The sequence below is a fragment of the Ambystoma mexicanum genome, chromosome 7p (genome assembly GCF_040938575.1).
Source record: "Ambystoma mexicanum isolate Mex_15411 chromosome 7p, UKY_AmexF1_1, whole genome shotgun sequence".
Lineage (NCBI taxonomy): Eukaryota > Metazoa > Chordata > Amphibia > Caudata > Ambystomatidae > Ambystoma > Ambystoma mexicanum.
The window spans coordinates 54,001,754-54,007,830 of NC_090939.1; the positions used below are offsets into that span (position 1 = coordinate 54,001,754).

Sequence of the window (6,077 nt, forward strand, 5' to 3'; positions counted from 1 at the left end):
TTAGAGGAAGCTTACTTCCCCACTCGTAAAAATCCCCTAGAAACCCAGGAACCGGAACCAAAATCTCCTGCCCCCGAAAGTCTGCACCCTAAAGAACAGAGGGCGGGTAGGAGAAATAAAGGACCTAAAAAGACCCATTTTGTGGAGGAGGTTAGTGTCCTCCAATTTGAAGAAGAGGGGTCCTCAGAGGACTCTGGAAAAAAGATCTTCTCCTTCAGGGATGGGGGAACTCCTCCCAAAGAAAAATGGGTCCTGAGAAATCCTAATAAAGACTGTGTAAATGTGGGGACTGAGTTAAAGACTGGGTAAATTTGGGGACTGAGTTAGAACCGCCCATCATTGAATCCCAGAATGATAAACCAGAAAACCACCTTGCCCAAACCTATTCTGGGGACTGCCTCCAAAAAGGTGTGGGGGGCGGCCCAGAATCAGAACCAGGGGAGCCCAAAACTCCCCCAATATCCAACTGCCAAATTATTTTTACAGATCCCCAAGCTCCCACACAGAATCCTGCCCAAACTACCCCGGTGTCAGAATCAAGAATAAAGAAACTCTCCCACCAACTGGCCCAAAATGAATATTATCTTTGCCCCCTTGAGGAGAAGGAGGGAAGATGCTATGCCCCGGGCCAAGTACAAGGGCAATGTACACTTTTGGCATTAGTGGACACTAGATCCCAAGCCACTCCTCTGTCAAAGAGAGCCTTTGATAAGCTGAATTGAGGGAGGGGGGAGAGATACCAGATCACTCTCACCCCTCTTCCTGGACAACCTTAGAACTTCGATGGGAATGAAATTCCTGTCGAGGGGACTGTGGATTTGGAAATAGAAATGGGGTGACACAAGGTGAAACACCCAGTCATAGTCGTGACTCCGGAGGGCATACCATGTTTACTGGGGAATGACCTCCTGTGCAGATTGTCTCCCCTAATAAACTGTGTAAACAAGGTTCTCTGGATCCAGACTTACCGACCAATAAAATTAAAACATAGTGTCAACCATGTTAGTTTAAATGGCACATGCCACATGGTTGAACAAAAACAGGATCACATTGAGTTCCATTTTCACAACAACCAAATCGTTAACGTGATCAGTATTTGCAGTAGGACAACAAACTGGTGATGGGAACTCCTCTCTATTTCTGAAAATCAACCTTCCTTCCAGTTTCAAGTGGCATTCCACACTGGAAGGAAACACTCTGAAATTCTATACTAATTCACAATCAGAAAATCCCACTTCCGTAGTCCAAAATGATGAGAAACCAGCTCAAAGTTTAGCTGACATTAAGAAGATTAGAGAACAGTTATTTATTCCTATTCAGTTAAATGAGGGGAAGGACTCTGTTCTCGCCCGAGTATGCGTTAACAATGGTAAGAGCTTCATCAACGAAGCCATGTTCTGAAAACTCACAAAAGATCCAGCCATTCCCACATTTAAATTGATAGACAAATGGGAAATGGACCTGGAAACTCCCAATTCCAAAGACCTCCTGTCTAGCAGGTGTATGCTCAAAATTTCTATTGCAACAAAAGCATAGTACATAACTGTTGGGTCGTGTGAGATGTCCCTGCTGCATTCTATTTAGGCAGTGACATTCTCAATCGCTTTGCCATTAATTTGGACCCCATCAACTTCAAAGCCTGGTCCCGATTAGGGGGTAATTCCATGGACTTTGATGATCCCGAAAAAGCATTTCAGTCAGCCCAATTACTGCCGTATGCAGTTGAAATTCAAATTGGAGAGGAAGTCACCATCCCAAGACAGACACGACTAGTCCCACTTGAAGTAAAAATGAAGAGGAGAGAAACTGCAAAATCCTGACACATATGTTCACCTCAACTCCCATCTCCAACAGCAAGGGTTGGGGTTAAACCGAACACCATTAGTCAATATAAAACACAACACCATTCCAATATTGGTGGATAACAGCGACCTTAGGAGTATCACTCTGGGCGCAGGCACCATTATTGGAATTGTGGTTGATGACCAACATATTTCCATAGATTTAGGTAATGAACTGATAGGACCCATCGCCAATGACTGTTTTGACAGTGATAGCGACAATGACACAACACCAGACAGGATCTTCACCCGGCATTGGGGGGATTTTCCTGCTGTACTCTTCCTGCCCTTATGGGTAAGGAAGAGGTGACCTGTGACTTCAGGAGGGATGAGGTGATCTTCCAAGTCTACAAGGACTGCCTTCCCGGCCTGAAACCCTCTGTCCAGGTCAACACTTTAACCAGGGACTGCTCCACACTGCTGGGGGAGGCCGCTGAGATAGCCAAACCAGAAGTCTTTCTGGACTTCAGGCAGATGGTTGAAGAGAGAGTCAACCTAGCTGATGCCTGTAAGACTCTGGAGAAAAAGCAAAAGTTGAAACAAGTTTTCTTAGATTTTCAGGATCTCTTTGCGGTGGACTCATATGACTGCAGTCGCACCGAAATCCATACAACAACAATTCCCACGGACCCTGTCATGACTCTAGTGTTTGTAAGCCTGCCTGTGCCTGCACACTCTATGCCAGAGGGTCTGCCTGCCTGTCCTCGCACACTCTATGCCAGAGGGTCTGCCTTCATATGCTCACACACTATGCCAGAGGGTCTACTTGCCTGTGCTCGCACACTCGATGCCAGAGGGCCTGCCTTTGCTCGCACACTCTATGCCAGAGGGTCAGCCTGCCTGTGCTCACACACTCTATGGCAGAGGGTCTGCCTGCCTGTGCTCGCACACTCGATGCCAGAGGGTCAGTCTTCCTGTGCTCGCACACTCGATGCCAGAGGGTCTGCCTGCATGTGCTCACACACTCTATGCCAGAGGATCAGCCTGCCTGTGCTTGCACACTCTATGCCAGAGGGCCTGCCTGACTGTGCTCACACACTCTATGGCAGAGGGTCAGCCTGCCTGTGCTCACACACTCTATGCCAGAGGGTCAGCCTGTCTGTGCTCACACACTCGATGCCAGAGGGTCTGCCTGCCTGTGTTCGCACACTCGATGCCAGATGGCCAGCCTGCATGTGCTTGCACACTCGATGCCAGAGGATCAGCCTGCCTGTGCTCGCACACTCTATGCCAGAGGGCCTGCCTGCATGTGCTCACACACTCTATGCAAGAGGGTCAGCCTGCATGTGCTCCCACGCTCTATGCCACAGGGTCAACCTGCCTGTGCTCACACACTCTATGCCAGAGGGTCTGCCTCTCTGTGCTCGCACACTCTATGCCAGAGGGTCAGCCTGCCTGTGCTCGCACACTCTATGCCAGACGGTCAGCCTGCCTGTGCTTGCACACTCTATGCCAGACGGTCAGCCTGCCTGTGCTTGCACACTCGATGCCAGAGGGTCAGCCTGCCTGTGCTCGCACACTCTATGCCAGACGGTCAGCCTGCCTGTGCTTGCACACTCTATGCCAGACGGTCAGCCTGCCTGTGCTTGCACACTCGATGCCAGAGGGTCAGCCTGCCTGTGCTTGCACACTCGATGCCAGAGGGTCAGCCTGCCTGTGCTCGCACACTCGATGCCAGAGGGCCTGCCTGCATGTGCTCGCACACTCTCCTTACATGGCCATGGCATCAGAGTGTCAGACACTGCAGATGGGCAATGAATAGTTGCCATTACAGAGGCCCTTTGGCTGTTCCAGCGATACTTATGCCACTGAGAAAGGATAGAAATAACACGCCCTTTTGATTGGACATGACCATTTTGCTGAACTTGGTATAATTGCATTATTAAGCATTTTTTAAATGAGCTGCCTGCACGGGGTTGGGAATAGCTGCGAGCTATTTTGCTCCTGCTTCTAGCACTGCAAAGCCTGGTTGGCTTGCCACCAACAGCTACTTGTGGCTCCCTCTGTCCAACTGGCGCCATACAAACATCCCTATGCGACACTACCTTTGTGTGCTTGGGAATGCGTAGAAATAAAGAAGCATTGGAACACATTTAGAAGACATTGGAAGCCTCATGGAGTATACATAATGGATGCAAAGTTAATTAGCATCCGCGTGTAAGCTAGATTTGCGGCGTGTTATGTACTTGCCCCCAGTTCCCCAGAGGTAGCTCCTGTCTACTGGGTGATGCCCAACACCCGACACCCAGGAGCTGGTTTCAGCTCCTGTTCCTCAAATCTTAAGCATGGTACAAGATTCCATCACCCAACCACCCAATCAATGAGTCTTGCTTCCAGCTCTACAGGCAGGCCACGGTCATGCGCGTGTTCAGTCCACGCCCCTTTAGCTGAGACTGACAGCAAGCGTGCATAGGGCGGCCTGCGATATGTGAGAGCTTGTCCGTCCAGTATTACACTATCACAGCTGACAAGCAAAGCAATAGACCACTCACCTGCACAATGGCACAATGCAATGCCGCGGGTGAAGGCACAATCATGTGCTTTAGCGCAGCGAGATGGGACTTTGGCAGGGCTTTAAGTGGGGTAAGAAATCGAGAGGGAGAGGCTCATTTGGGGGCATGGCTTGCGGTGTGGGTGTAGCCTAAACAAGTAAGTACACAAACCATAGCAAGGTACGCAAACAAATATATAAATGCATCTAAGCCCTCTTTTATCAACATAGACAAATGCTACATATTTTTATGTTTATAAAATATGGCTGGAAAAGTACACAAACTATCCTTACATATATATATTTATTTGTGTGCCTTACTATAGTTTGTGTACTTAAAGTGGGGTTGAAAAGTCCACAAACCATAGTAAGGTACGCACACAAATACATAACATTTATATATTTCTCTGCATACCTTATGGTTTGTGTACTTTTCAAGCCATCGTCTTTAAACATAGAAATATTTCTGTGTTTTTAAAAGATGGCTTGAAAAGTACACAATTCAATACATCTTTTATAAAGCTTTGACGATGGACAAACTCTGAGGCGTCTTTGTCGTTGGCAAAGCTTTACAAAAGATGGCTTAAACTGTGCACTATTCAAGCCATCTTTTATAAACCTCGAAATATGGCATGGAGTCCCCAGGTGCGCCGAGGGTCAAAGACGCCTCAGTGACATGGGGACGAGGGAAACTAGAGGACAGTAACTTCCTCCTGTGACCCCTCGCGTAAGGGTTCACAGGGGGAAGTTACACTGACTGACAGAAGTGCCAGCCAGCCACAGCTTCGGCTGGCTGGCACTTCTGTCAGTCAGTGTAACTTCCTCCTGTGACCCCTCGTGCGAGGGTTCACAGGAGGAAGTTACACTGACTGGCAGAAGTGCCAGCCGCCACAGCTGCGGCTGGCTGGCACTTCTGTCATCTTGTCTAACTCGAAAATGACAAGCGCATCTCCAGTTGCAGCTGCGGCCATGGTGGGATAATGTGTCCCACCAATGTTGTAGTGGGACTGGGGGCCCCGGCTCAGCCCCAATTTTTGGAGACTGCCGGGCCTGGCCCCGGCCCACTTAAAGCACTGCACTTTGGGATATTTTCCAATATGTTGGTACGTCTGGGACAGAGTCAGGTGACATGGGGTTGACACTTTGCCTGCCTTGCTGATTTTTCAGAGGCAGTGATATGAGGGGGGATGTGGTTTGCGTATAGGCCAGGGAGCCCATGAAGACAGCCATCAGCTGCTACTCCAAAAAGGCACATAACATCAGATCGGAATAGCATGCATTTGCTGCATTGTGGACGCATCAGAATGCCAGGCAGTGCTTTAAGTGGCCTGCACACTCGTACCGGGACTCCTAGGGGGCGTGGCCTGGCAGGGGGCGGTGCCGCAATTAGGAGGCATCACTTACCTCATCTGAATGCCGCCTGTTAGTCTACCCCCCCATAAGAGCCCTGGCTCGGTTTTGCAAAAGGTCGGTGACCTAACAGGCACCATTCGGGTCAGGTAAGTGTTTCCTTGTCTTGTAAGTGGGCGATGACCCCCTGCCAGTCACCCCTTTCACTGACCGAGGGCGATGATCCCTGCATCTCTAATGAGAGGGGTGTCTTTTTTTGTGTATAAAGCCTGAAGTTCACGCTTGCACGCAACTAATTCAGGCTTTACAGAAAAAAGCTTGCCTTTTGATTGTGTCGCCAACCTCCCGCCAGACACCCCTTTCATTAGAAATCAAGAGTTTATTTAAAACACTTG

The 6,077-nt window shown here is 49.1% G+C and overlaps 1 non-coding gene across 1 annotated transcript; it reads left to right on the forward strand.

Moving 5' to 3' along the window:
* Nucleotides 1-5,088: 5,088 nt before the first annotated feature.
* LOC138526666 (small nucleolar RNA SNORA77) lies at nucleotides 5,089-5,202 on the forward strand. Its single transcript, XR_011283698.1, has one exon. It is a non-coding gene; the product is annotated as a small nucleolar RNA SNORA77 (small nucleolar RNA).
* Nucleotides 5,203-6,077: the final 875 nt, after the last annotated feature.